Source organism: Leptopilina heterotoma, unplaced genomic scaffold (genome assembly GCF_015476425.1).
Source record: "Leptopilina heterotoma isolate Lh14 unplaced genomic scaffold, ASM1547642v1 Lhet_81, whole genome shotgun sequence".
In the NCBI taxonomy this organism is placed as follows: Eukaryota; Metazoa; Arthropoda; class Insecta; order Hymenoptera; family Figitidae; genus Leptopilina; species Leptopilina heterotoma.
The window spans coordinates 790,082-805,547 of NW_025111185.1; the positions used below are offsets into that span (position 1 = coordinate 790,082).

Here is a 15,466-nt window from a genome sequence, read left to right on the forward strand (position 1 = left end):
AATACTTTCTACTAATATTTTTAGTAAAATTTACTAGTAAATTTAATTTTATAAGTTAGTTAATAACTTAATAAGTTAGTATAACTTTCTACTAATTTTTTAGTAAAATTTCATAGGGAAATTTTCTACTAATTTTTTAAGTAAAATTTACTACTAAAATTTTTTGCTAGTTTTTTAGTAAAGTTTATTAATTCAAAAGCAAAAAGTCAGTCACTATTTTTTATTACTTACTTTTATGTTTTTATTATAAAAAAGGTACATAAATATATATATATTTACGTACTTTTTTATTTAATTTTTTTGTTTTTATATTTTTATATTTTTTAACCCTTTGTGATTAAATTATTTACCAAATTTTCTTTTTTTCTCTGTTTCAGGTGAGTGAATAATCCATTAAATAACTGAAAGTGTTCTTCTACTTTTCAGGTAATATTTTTAAATATTTAATCAAAGAAAAAAAGTATGGAGTAAATTTATTTCGCAATATTTTCTATATAACATTATTTATTAAACCCTTTTTCTTCGATTCGAAAAGGGAGTTTTGTTTATACCTACATGTGCGTGAATATTGATATTCATTGTAGGTTTCTGAACACAGAACTGTATTTAGTGCCACTAATTAGTTAATGACATTGAATAGGCGCAAATGACAAGCTTCGTGATAGTTATAGCCTTGTCCTTCAAGAGAACTCGCTTTAGATATAAAAAATATACACGCGGGTAAAAATTCTTTTTAATTTAGATTAATATTTATACCTGAAGGGGTGGTGGTAAATATAGAACATAAATTTTTACTATATTGGTATAATAAATCTCATTTTCGATACAGAGAATCATTAATTTTTTAATCACTTTTTGTTTTTGAATTTTAGTAGATTTTACTAATAAATTTGTAGAAATTACTTATTCAATAACATGTAAATTAGCTCACAGTTTTTTTAAGAATATCAAATTGAGACACAAAACGAATCGAATTTTGAATTACTAAATTTTACTAATAGTAGAATTTACTTTTTATTAATAAATTTTTTAATTCAATTATAAGTAAATTAGCTCACAGTTTTTCTAAGAATATCAAATTGAGACAAAAAACGAAATTGTTGCGATGCAACAATTTTGATTTGATTTTTGTCTCAATTTGATATTTCCAGAAAAACAGTGAGTAAAAATAATTATTAGTAAAATTCACTTTTTTAACAACAAATAAATTAGTAGAAATTACTATCAGTCAAAAGTGAGTATTCTTATATTAATTGTGAATTAGTTGTTCGGATTTTGTAGAAAAAGTACCAAAAAAAATTGTTTTTAATTTTAAAATGTTTTTATTAAATTTATCCAATATATTTAAATCTGTTTATTTATGTGATATTGACATAAAAATTAATAATTTTCATTAATCGAAAATAAAAAAAAATTTAATAAAATAAATACACGACGAGGATGGGATTCGAACCCACGCGTGCAGAGCACATTGGATTAGCAGTCCAACGCCTTAACCACTCGGCCACCTCGTCATATGTTATCAATAAATTACAATTTTTTTTTCATAAAATATAATTAAGTAACTAGTAAATTATTTGCGACTTACCTTCAATTAAATGTTAAATATAATTTTCGTTAAACACAATATAACACATATTGTGTGTAATTAAGTCCATAGTTAATTATATTTTATTGATTATTATAATTATAATATACTATATATTTTATTTTTATTAATTATTATTATTATTATTATTATTATTATTATTATTATTATTTTTTATTATTATTATTATTATTATTATTATTATTATTATTATTATTATTATTATTATTATTATTATTATTATTATTATTATTATTATTATTATTATTATTATTATTATTATTATTATTTCTTCTACTGTTTCTTTTTTTTCTTCTTTTCAAATCTTTTTAATACATTTTTTTATTTATTTTTATTTCATAATTCGAAGCTTTTTTCAAACACTTTGAACATTTGAAAATTTTTCCACATTTTAAATATAAAATATAATTTGAAATATTTTTAAGTACCTACCTTTAAAAAAATGGAGTTAAATTTTTTTTCGCGTCTACCTACCTTTTAAAAAAGAATTAGCAAAAAATATAACTTTAAATATTTTTTAAGCTAAAAAAATTAGTTCAAAATATAACTTCAAATATTTTTTAAGCTAAAAAAGTTAGCTAAAAATATATAGTTTTTTAAATATTTTTTAATCACGCTAAACAGAATTCTAAATATTTCTTTACGCGAAAAAAGTTTTATTAAAAGTATGTGGTTTTAAATATTTTATTAATAAATAAATGTAGCTGCAATAAATTAGCTATAAATTAGCAATAAATTAGCTATAAATATTAGCAATAAATTAGCGTAAAATATTTTTACGTTAAAATAATTTAACTTTAGTAGCTTAAAGTATAAATATTGTTTTATAAATATTTTTTACGTTGAAAAAAAAATTAGCTAAAAATATATAGTTTACCTACTTACCATTTCTTTTAGTAAAAAAAATTATCAGTCTCAACAAGAGTTCTTTATGTTTTCCCAAACAGAAATTTTCTTTATTTTCGAAAATTTTTATTTACTTATTCTTATATGTACTTTTTGTATTTCTGTTCCCCAAAAAGAGCTGCGCTCTTCAAAGTGGTCGAAATAATACTGAGACTGAATATAGAATATGAAAAAGAAAAAATTCACAGGACAGGTGTCATTTCTTTTGTATCGATCATATAATGTGTATCACATCAAGTTTGATTTGTCCCGCCTACTATTAAGTGTCATCAAAAATAAAAAAAGTACATTAGCATAATAATAGGTAATGACACTTTTTTTTTTTTTTTTTTTTTGAGAAGTGCAATTTTCTCCCAACGATTAAACGACATATGTCAAGGGGAAAGTCAACTTTGATAAAAAAAGTTTTCTAACTTGTTTTTCCCAAAAAAAACTTTTAATATACTATCCACGTAATTTTTCTATTCTCTTCATTCAAATTTCTATTTTCTATCACACATTCAACTTTACAAAGAGAATTATATTTCTATTTAAAATAAATAAATATAGATATATATAAAAGTTAGATAAAAAAAATAAAAATAAAGAAAACTTATTTTTCTAATAAAAAAATATTCTAATAAAATTCTAATAAAAAAATCTAATAAAAAATTATTCTTTTAAGGAAAAAATTTATTTTTCTATGAAAACAAATTCTTTCACTAATAAAGACAATTTATTTTTGTAAATAATTATCTTGTCGTGGAAGAAAACAATATTTAATAATTAGTTTTTAAAAATATTTCATTAATTTAATTTTTTGAAAATAATTGTATTTCTTAAAAGAATTTTTGTATAATTTAAAAAAACTAATAAATTTTTTGATGAATTTTAATTAAAAATTTTGAACATTATGGTTTTCTCCAAAATGTTAAAAATAATTCTAAAATGTTATTATTTTTGGAAATATGTAATTGAAAATATTAAAAATATTGAATTTGAAAAAATTAGAAGCTTATTTTCATTTTTAAATTTACCTTTAAAGATTTTACATTAAAATTTTTGATAATTCAATTATTGTCAAAATTTGCAATTAAAATTCTTCAAAAGTTGATTTTCATAAATTGTAACAAGATACTTGAAATAAATTAATTTTTTTCAATTAAATATAAGTCGAAAAAGTCTCAATTTTCTTAATTTCCCGGACAAAAATATTTTTACATGACATTTACCTGACTTAACTGACAAAAATTTTATTTTAATGTTTCATGGAAATTTTACCATTTATCAATTATCACCTGGAAATCATTAAAAAATCATGGAATTTTATAATGTGAAATTTTTAGAAACCCTGTAATAGAATTTTATAAACTTCTGTCTAACTAAAATTGACTTTTACTACTGAGACAATATATAGAAGATTGAGCAAATAAAAAGTCTGACTAAAAGTGTCTTCTACTGCTATTTCTGGTTTCTGTCTGACTAAAGTTGACTTATACTACTAAGGCAACATGTTACAATTAAAATATAATGCCAGGTCTGACTAAAACTAACTTACACTACTGAAAAAACATTCACAGAAAAAACTATATTTTAAATTTAAGAATATAATCCTGGCTCCTATTCAAGTATATATTTGTCATGTGTTTTATTCTTAAAGTTAGAATATAATATTCTTAAAATAGAAAAAAGTTTCTTAAAATCAAAATATATTTCTTATTTTAAGAAACTTCCTCCTATTTTAAGAGTAATATATCCTAACATTTAAGATTATTTAAGAATAAAACGCATGACAAATATATACTGAAATAGGAGCCAAGATTGTATTTTTAAATTTAGAATATAATTTTTTCTGTGTTTGGACGACAGGGAAAATGACAATTCTGACTTAAAGATTACTTCTACTACTGAAATAACATTTGGATAACGCAATTAAAATGACAGGTCTGACTAAAACTGACTTATACTACTGAAAATACATTTGAACAAGAAAAATTGCATGTCTGACTGAAAATGACTTCTTCTACTGAAATAACATTCGAAGGACAAGGAAAATGTCTGGTCTGACTAAAAGTGACTTATACTACTAAAAAAATACATATTGACGACTGGGTAAATGACAAGTGTGACTAAAATTGATTTTTACTACTGGTATTAGTTTAAAATAATTTTCCAGTCTGACTGACAAGTACTTTTCTACTACTGATTTAATATTAAAACATTAAAAAGTTATGTCTGACTTAAATTGACTTTTACTACTGCAAAAATATTTCGCCGACAGGGGAAAGGGCGCGTCTGACTAAAACTGACTCTTACTACTCAAACACCATGTCGACGACAGGGAAAATGACTAGTCTTGACAAAAATGACTTCTACTACTGAAACGATTTAGAAATCAAAGAATTGACATTCGTTATATTTGTTTATTTGTTATTAATATAGAACTAAATGGGGACTTCCGGTTGAGACTTTACGCGAGCAATACGTGTCGGGTAACCGCGGGCTGAAAAAGTTGTTTCTTTTTGGTTTAAAGGGTTAGTGGACTTGCGATTTTTATTGCAGTTATTAAAGTGAGGTGTGAGTTGTTCAAGGAAATGTTTGTAAAGTGGGGGATTGAATGAATGATGAAAAATTTGATTATTAAAAAGTGGAGCTGGAGATAGTTGAGGTTATGTCGATAGCAAGTTCAGCGAACATGGAAGACGAAGATAATTCAAGAGAGTCCCAACAGATGACGCCATTTAATAGAAGCCGATCTACGGAAGATAAAGTAGATTCTCCGCGTGGCGCAGTTTTGGAGTCAACGAAAAGGGGGAGTACAAAAGGAGTAATAATAAAAAAAAAAAGAGGACGACCTTCCAAGGCGGAACTTGCGAAAAGGAAAAACAACAAGGGTGTTAAAAATTTAGATAAGTATTTTAATAAGAAATGGGATGAAAAAATGTCCGAAATAACAGGGAAAAGTGAGTTTGTAAATAGTGGTGGAAATGCATCTAAACAATCAGAAAAAGACACAGAAAAATCAAGAAGTGAAACGATAAATAAATTGCTAGATCAGAACTCTAATATTGAAGAGGAAGTGTGTGTTATTGAGGAAGATGAGTTAGAAAAAATTTTGGATACATGGTGGGACAAAAAAACAAAAGAATTGACAGAGTTACTCAAACGTGCAGAAAAAGATGCGGTCTCGCAAGAAGCTGAAGAAGAAAGGATCACGAGAGAGGAAGCAGCATTAACAGCTGTAAGGAAAGCAAGAGAAAGAGAAATTAAATTGAAGGCTGAAATCAATCGACTCAAAGAGGAAGTTCAAAAATTAAATTCATCAATTCAAAATTTAGAGAATGGAGCTAGAAAAAAGAAGCGAACGCCCGGAAGAAATTTAAGCGAATTTAACCAATATCCGAGAAACCAAAGCCAGGAAGAAGGAGACAACACTCAATTGAGAATGGAAAACAGCGATGATACTCAAAACAAAAATGAGGAAGAAATAAATCTAACAAGCGAGGATAATCGAGCAAAAATACCCGAACTCTTGCAAAAAAATGAATTAGAATGGGAATTCAAAGAAAGAAGAAAAAGAAGATGTTGGATAAAAGTGACGGGATTCAGTGTTGTACGAGGGCCACATATGAAAAACGAAATTCAGGAAGTCTTAAGGGGACTAACCGGTGTTCAAATTACGATAAAACAAGTGAGGGTTATTGAAGGGGGAATTCTAGTAAAATTGTACTCTTTGGAAGAAAAAAAGTATCTTTTGAGAAACAAAGGTAAATTACATGGAACGGACATCTGGATACAAGACGATTTAACGCCTAGAGAGGAGGAAATCAAGAAATGGATAAGGCAAGAGGTTAAAAAAGTACAAAATCAAGGATTTGAAGCCAGGTACCGGTATATGAGGTGGACAGTGGGGAATCGCAATTTTCGCTGGAATGAAGAAGAAGGAATAACCGAAGACAAGTGGTTTCGTCAATCGAGGTAATGAAGAAGAAAGGATTATCAAAGTTATTTCTTGGAATATTGCTGGAACTAAAAACGTGTTGGATTCGAAGAACTTTTGGGAAAATTTCGATCTCGTTATTTTTCAAGAAACTTGGTTGGAGGAGAAAAACGTAGCGGACTTTAAGAATAAGTTAAGTAAAGATTTTTATTGGTCGACTAAATCAGCAACTAGACAGTGTAAAAAAGGTAGAGCTAAAGGGGGGATATTAATTGGAGTAAAAAAAGAGGTGAGTGATAAAGTGAAATTTGAGGAATGGGAATTTGGTTTGATATTGTATGGGGGGTGGAAAGCAAACGGAAAGAAGGTGCGTATTATTTCTACTTATAACAATGTTGGTATATCTAAATTAAAAGAAGAACTAATTAAATGTATAGAAAAATCTCGACGTGAAGGGGAAGAATTAATCATTGTAGGAGATTGGAATGCGAGAACGGGGGAGGAATTGGGAGGATGTGAATGGGATAGACTAGATCCTTACAGGGGGTACACTAGAGATCGGAAATCTAAGGATAAGGTTCTTAATGCTGAAGGCAAAAAACTTTTGGAAATTTGTGAAGAACAAGGTTTAAGAATTTTGAATGGTAGAATAGAAGGAGATACAGAAGGAAATTGGACGTGTATCTGTGGAGAGGGGGGATCGGTTTTGGACTATATAATAGTAATGGAAAACAGTGATGAATGTCCAGTAAAGAAATTGGAAGTTGAACCTAGAATTGAATCGGACCACTTTCCAATTTGCTTTAACTTAGAATTAGAGGGTAAATTAGTTAGAGTAGACCAGAAGGATAGGGTTAGGAAACAAAGGAGAAACATTCTCAAGTGGGAAAAAGAAAAAGAAGAAGAATATAGAAGGGAAATGGAGAACTTATGGGACGAGGGGGAAAAAAGCGAAATCTGGGAAGATAGATGGAATAATTTTAAACAAAGCATATGGAAAGCTGCGGAATTAGTAGGGCTTATAAGAAAGGAAAGTAATGGAAATTTTACAGTAAAAACAGGTTTCGATAAGGATTGCGTAGAACAGAGATCGAAAGTATGGAAAAGTTTAAAAGAATTTCGTAAAAAAAGAGATGACGAAAGTAGATTAAAATTAAAAAGGGAAAAAAGAAAACTGAAAAAATTATGCGATTCAAAAGAAAAAGAAATAAAAGAGGAAAAATGGAATAAAGTAAAAGAAAGCAAAAGCATGAATAGTTTCTGGAAAGCGATAGGGGATTTTAGACCGCGAAAGAAAAAGAAAAGAGGGATGGCAGTAAAAAAAGAAAGATGGTTGCATCATTTTCAGGGATTATTAAATGGGAATAATGAAAATATAAATGAAACAACTAGGGAAAATGCAACAGGGAATAATAATTCAGAAAATAGAGAAGTAGGTTCAAGCATAGAAACAGACAATGACGAGGATGACAACGACTTAAATGCAGATATATCTTTCGATGAATTAGCTAAATGTATCATGAGAATGAAAAAAGGGACAGCTCCTGGAGAAGATGGGGTACCAATAGAGTTCATAATAGGAATTCCTAGAGTATGGGCTTTAGAGTTACATAAAATAATAAACGGTTTTTGGAATCAAGGTAAATTAGGAAAAGGTTGGGAAAAAGCGAGAATTATAGCTATCTATAAGGATGGAGACGAAAATGACACAAATAACTACAGGGGTATATCTTTGCTGGATACGGGTTACAAAATTTTAGCTTCACTTTTAGACGAGCGCATTAGAAACTGGTTAGAAAAAAACAAATTGTGTAAAGAAAATCAAGCAGGGTTTCGCAAAAAAAGGTCAACCAGAGATCATATTTTTGTCCTAAATTCATTGATAAAAAATAACTTAAAAAGGGAGAAAGGTAAACTACACGCCGCATTTATTGATTTTAAAAAAGCTTTCGACACAGTCGATAGAGAAATTCTCTTTAGGAAGCTGTCGAACTTAGGAATAAAAGGAAAAATGCTCAAAATGATCATGGAAATATATAGAGTAACATCGAATGAAGTAGTGACTGAAGAAGGACTTACGGACTCATTTGAAACAAATAGAGGAGTAAGGCAAGGATGTCCTCTTAGTCCTACATTGTTTAACATTTTTATAGAGGACATGGATGAAATTTGGGAAATTAAGAAAGAGGGTGGCACGGTCATAGGGAAAGTTAAAATTTATTCTTTGAAGTTCGCAGACGATTTAGTATTATTGGCAGATTTTCCAGAAGGGTTGAGGCAAATGCTAAAATCACTAGAAGGGTACGTTACAAAAAATGGATTAGAAGTTAATATTAAAAAATCGAAGGTCATAGTGTTTAGGAAAGGGGGTAAACTAAAGAAAGGGGAAAAATGGGAAATATTCGGAGAAAAACTAGAAATTGTCAACGAATACAAATATTTAGGCTTTTGGTTCTCTACAAAAGGATCTCATGGAAGGCACGTAAAAAAAATGGCAGGTAAAATGCAAAAAGCAACAAATGCTGCTTGGGGCGTCTTAACGAGAGCTAGAATAGGGGGACTAAATACAAGACTTTATATTATGGATATTTTGTCTAAATCGGGAGGTTTATATGGAGTTGAAATTTGGGGATGGGAAAAATGGGATACAATGGAAAAAGCGCAAGGAAGATTTGTGAAAATGGCGATGGGACTGGACATCAACACCCCAGATTACATCTGGAAAATGGAATCTGGAAGAGTTAGTCTAGATGTAGAAGCTAAACGAAGGGTATTTAAATATCTCAAAGAAATTTTAAACATGGAAGAAAACAGACTTCCGAGAATATGCCTAAATGAGGAACTAAGAGGCATTAAAAACAATTTTCCATCAGCATGGGGAGCAAAAGTCCAAAAAGTTCTTAGCGAAGTAGGAGACGGCAGAACAATTCAATTATTGGGTCCAGAAGAAAATATGAGAGAGATTTCCGAAAATATAAAAAGAAATATAAAAGTCAAAATGGATCAGGACATTCAACAACAGTGGTATAAAATTGATAAGTCTTCATATTGCAAAAATTATGGGAAATGGAAATCTAAAATAGGGAGAGAAAATTACTGGGAAATTAAAGAACTAAGTTTCAAGGACAAGGAACAATGGGCTCGGATTAGATGTGGCAATGTAGGGAGGGCCGGGAATAAGGGTTTCACAGATGTAAGTTGTAGACTCTGTGGATCAGAAACAGAGAACATAGAGCATATTTGGGTGTGTAAAAAAGCTAGGGAGCTAATTGATAAAAAGTGGGTGGAAGAAGTTGATAAGTGGACCGATTGCGGCAAAAATTTAAGCTTGCAAAAAATTTGGTCAACAATGTCTGGCAAACCGATCCTCGCTCTCTGCAGATACGCAAGAGCCTTTGAAGATTTATCAAAATGTAAACAAAGCGGTTTATAATTTAAGATATTTAAATGTTTAAAATCTAGTGTTAAATTAATTTAAGTTATTTATGTTAAAGATTCGAAGAAAATATTTATGTACGGGAAATGTAAAAGGCCGAAAGGTCATACATATGAATCCAATATAATAAATAAAATATAGAACTAAATAAATTAAAATACTAAATAAATCACTAAATAAAATAAAATTAATAAATAAAAAAAATACCAGATAAATTAAATATTTGTTACTAAAATAAATTGAAACGTAAAATAAATTACTGAATAAATTTAAATAATATAAAGAAATTATTAAATAAAATAATGTAGAAACTAGTAAATAAATTAAATATTTGTTATTAATTTCTTATCAAATAGATTAAATATTTATTACTAAATATTTCTTACAAACTTATTAATATTTTTTACTAAATAAATTCAAGCGCAAAATAAATTACTAAATAAATTAAATATTTGTTACTAATTTATTAGTCAATAAAATAAAATAAGTGAAATAAAATAAGTGAGTAATAAATAAAATTAGCAATTTTAAAATTAATATACAATTAAAAAATTTTCTAATTAAAATTTTTGTTGAAAACACTAAAATAAATTTAATTTTGGAGAAATTACAAATAATTGTAGAAATTCAATTATTTAAAAAAAACGCAAAAATACAAAAAAATTCAAAAAAATACAAAAAATACGCAAAAATACAAAAAATACCTACAGAAAAATACAAAAAAATACAGAAAAATACAGAAAAATACAAAAAAATACGAAAAAATACGGAAAAATACGCGAAAATACAAAAAATACAGAAAATAAGGGAAAATACAAAAAAATACAAAAAATACGCAAATTACAAAAAATACGGAAAAATAAAAAAAAATTCGCGAAAATACAAAAAATACGGGAAAATACAAAAAATACGAAAAAATACAAAAAATACAAAAAATACGCAAAAATACAAAAAATACGGAAAAATACGATAAATATGGAAAAATACAAAAAAATACAAAAAATTGTAAACAAAAATTAAATTATTTATAAAAATTAAAATAAAATCCTTCCTAAGAATTCAATTATTTTTACAATTTTTAATATTTTTAACATCAATTCAATTATTAAAAAAAATGTAATAAAATTCTTTTAAGAATTCAAAAATAATTGTAGAAATTCAATTATTTTCAAAAAAAAAAAAAAAAAAAATTCTTCTAATAAAATTCAACTATGTTCAAAATTTGAAAAAAATTCTCGTAGAAATCCCCATTAACTTTATAAATAACAAAATTCTTCTCCAAAGTTCAATTATTTTTATCCTACATGTAAAAAAAAATTCTTATTGTAATTTGAATTATTTTCAAAAATTTTTCTAATTTCAATTATTTTCAATATCTACTATTTTAATAGAATTGGATGCAAACATTTAATTATTTTCATAAATAATAAAAAATTCACAGAAATTCAATTATTTTCATTAATAATACAATTTTTTAAAGGAATTCAATTATTATTTTTATAAAAAATAATTTAAAATTCTAGAAAATAGTAATTGAATTAAAATGATGAAAATAATTTTGATGAAGTCGCAGTAACAATATTCTTATAATATAAAATAATGATTTTATCTCTCAGTCATCTTTAATTATTATAAAACATGAAGAAATCGATCACTCCGAGTCTTCGACTCGGAGCAATCGATATCTTCATGTTTTATAAGAATACTTTTATAAGTTGTTTAATTTAAAAATGGTTTGAATTTGAAATTTTTGAATGTCTTAATTCCTGTGGAAAATCCTGTTCCAAAAATAAGATTAAAAATATAAATTGTGTAAATATTTTTCTTCTTTTTATAAAACAAATTAATAATTTTGTTAAAAAAAATTGTGATTCATAAAGAAAAATAATGCAAAATAAATAAATTTTTTATTTCTTAATCATAGTTGTTTAACAATTTTCTAATTTTGTTTAGAAGTAAATAGCAAAAATCTGCACAATTTCAATTTGATAAAACATAATATTTAACAAAATTTTAGTCTTTTAATGAGAAGAAGTGAAAAAATTCTTATAATTTCTATTTGTCATTTTGAACAAAAAACAAAAGTATAAACAAAAGACAACTTCAGAGTGTGAGGGACAGAAAAAGTGAATGAATGAAAGAACATTCAAATTATTATAGTTAATTAATAAAAAAATTACTAAATCGAATAAACTTCTAAAATAAAAATGAAAAAAAAATGTGAAATTGAATTTCTTTTACCGACATATATAATAGTGAAAATATCAAGTAGTCTCTTTCGAATCAAAAGAAATTACACTAAATTTCCAATATAATAAAATATTGAGTCTCACACTATGTACATAGAATAGAAGGATTGCATATAAATATATAAATACCAGAGGCACTTTGGATGTACTCGTTTAACGTACACTCTAAAGCAAACTTACATTTAGTGAGCTGTCTGTTATCTAGTCTAACATTAAACAGCAACCACGCCATTCCAAGTACACCGATCGAAATTCCAGCAGCGATCATTTAATCTAGCCTATAGTCATTTCTCGTTACTCTAAAGGGTTTCAGAGTCAGACAATGAAAATCCATTTGCGTGGAGAAATAATAAACGATTCTTCCCTCTTCCGTAAGGGAAATCTCTTCATTTCCGATTGTATTAATTGATTTAGCATGCTTAGGAGGAACTTATTCTTCGTTCAATCAAAATTCTAGACTTCTTTATTAGCGAGGGGGGGATTTTGTTTAACTTTCGAGAAATTATTATTTTTTACATTATTTTTTTTTCTTGTAAAATAATTTTGTTTTGTACAAAATAAGTTTGTTTTTTCCAAATAAATTTGTTTTTTACAAAATAATTTTGCTTCCTAAAAAACAATTTTGTTTTCATAAAAAACAATAATTTTGTTTCATACAAAATTAGCTACTGTCGTACCCGTCTTCGACGGGTTTTATTTTCTACCGATACACTTAGAGTGTGTCTACCAAAGTGGAAAACAGGGAAAAAGCCAGGAATTTATTTTGACCAGAAAAAAATAATAATTAATTACCATTAACTATTTCATTAGAAAATATTACTATTTGAATAAGGAAATGACACTTTATTATCAAATTAGTTATGTTTAACTAATTCAAATGCAAAGAACAATGTTTGTCAATTTGTAGAACTTAAATTATTATAATATAAATTAATTGATATAAAACAACTTTTTATAATTTTTTAAAATACGGATTTTTCTAAAAGCTTTCCCAACTGAACAATTACTTGTCTCTGATCTACCAGTTCACTTTCTAAGACAGTCACCTTTACTATTTTAATAAATTTTTTTAAAAGATTTCAATTATTTAAAAAAAAGTGTTGATAAAATTCTAAGCAAACACTTGATAATTTTTATAAATAATAGAAAATTAACAGGAATTCAACTATGTACAATTTTTTTTTAAATTTCTTCCAATAATTGAATTATTTGCATAAATACTAAAATTTTTTACCAAGATTAAATTATTTTCGTAAATAATAAAACTCATCATAGAATTTCAATTATTTTTAATACAAATTAAGTAAAATTCCTCGAAAAATTTAAATGAGAATTTTATTGAAATTAGGCGAAAAAATTCAATTATTTAAAAATTTGTCGATGAAATTCTTTATAAGGATTAAATTTTGATTAACATTAATTTATTTAATAAATTATAACATTTTTAAAAAATAATTAAATTCATTTAAGACATTTCATTAAAATAGTAGATTTGGAAAATATTTTAATTTCAGCAAAGAAAAATTTAAAAAAATACGCAAAAATACAAAAAATACAAAAAATACGGTAAAATTAAAAAAATACGCAAAAATACAAAAAATACGGAAAAATACAGAAAAATTAAAAAAATATTTAAAAAATTTTTAAAAATTAAAAAAATACAAAATATACAAAAAAAATACAAAAAATACGAAAAAATACAGAAAAATACAAAAAAATACAGAAAAATACAAAAAATACAGTAAAATACAAAAAATGCAGAAAAATACAGAAAAATACAAAAATACAGAAAAATACAAAAAATACAAAAAAATACAAAAAATACACAAAAATACAAAAAATACAAAAAAATACAAAAAAATACAGAAAAATACAAAAAATACGGAAAAATACGCTAAAAATAAAAAAATACGCAGAAATACAAAAAATACGGAAAAATACGCTAAAATTAAAAAAATACGTAAAAATACAAAAAATACGGAATAATACGCTAAAATTAAAAAAATACGCAAAAATACGCCAAAATTAAAAAAATACGCAAAAATACAAAAAATACGGAAAAATACATCAAAATTAAAAAAATACGCAAAAATACAAAAAATACAGAAAAATACGCCAAAATTAAAAAAATACGCAAAAATACAAAAAATACGGAAAAATACGCCAAAATTAGAAAAATACGCAAAAATACAAAACATACGGAAAAATATGCCAAAATTAAAAAATACGCTAAAATTAAAAAAATACGCAGAAATACAAAAAATACGGAAAAATACGCTAAAAATAAAAAAATACGCAGAAATACAAAAAATACGGAAAAATACGCTAAAATTAAAAAAATACGTAAAAATACAAAAAATACGGAATAATACGCTAAAATTAAAAAAATACGCAAAAATACGCCAAAATTAAAAAAATACGCAAAAATACAAAAAATACGGAAAAATACATCAAAATTAAAAAAATACGCAAAAATACAAAAAATACAGAAAAATACGCCAAAATTAAAAAAATACGCAAAAATACAAAAAATACGGAAAAATACGCCAAAATTAGAAAAATACGCAAAAATACAAAACATACGGAAAAATATGCCAAAATTAAAAAATACGCTAAAATTAAAAAAATACGCAGAAATACAAAAAATACATAAAAATACGCTAAAATTAAAAAAATACGTAAAAATACAAAAAATACGGAATAATACGCTAAAATTAAAAAAATACGCAAAAATACGCCAAAATTAAAAAAATACGGAAAAATACGCCAAAATTAAAAAAATACGCAAAAAAACAAAAAATACGAAAAAATACGCTAAAATTAAAAAAATACGGAAAAATACGCCAAAATTTAAAAAATACGCAAAAATACAAAAAATACGGAAAAATACACCAAAATTAAAAAAATACGCAAAAATACAAAAAATACAGAAAAATACGCCAAAATTAAAAAAATACGCAAAAATACAAAAAATACGGAAAAATACGCCAAAATTAAAAAAATACGGAAAAATACACCAAAATTAAAAAAATACAAAAAATACGGAAAAATACGCCAAAATTAAAAAAAATACGCAAAAATACAAAAAAATACGGAAAAATACGCTAAAATTAAAAAAATACGGAAAAATACACCAAAATTAAAAAAATACAAAAAATACGGAAAAATACGCCAAAATTAAAAAAAATACGCAAAAATACAAAAAAATACGGAAAAATACGCTAAAATTAAAAAAATACGGAAAAATACACCAAAATTAAAAAAATACAAAAAATACGGAAAAATACGCCAAAATTAAAAAAAATACGCAAAAATACAAAAAAATACGGAAAAATACGCTAAAATTA

General features: G+C 25.5%; 1 non-coding gene across 1 annotated transcript; it reads right to left on the reverse strand.

Annotated features, from left to right (window-relative positions):
* Window positions 1-1,432: 1,432 nt before the first annotated feature.
* Window positions 1,433-1,514, reverse strand: Trnas-gcu. The gene has a single exon. It is a non-coding gene; the product is annotated as a tRNA-Ser (tRNA).
* Between the last annotated feature and the right edge of the window lie 13,952 nt (window positions 1,515-15,466).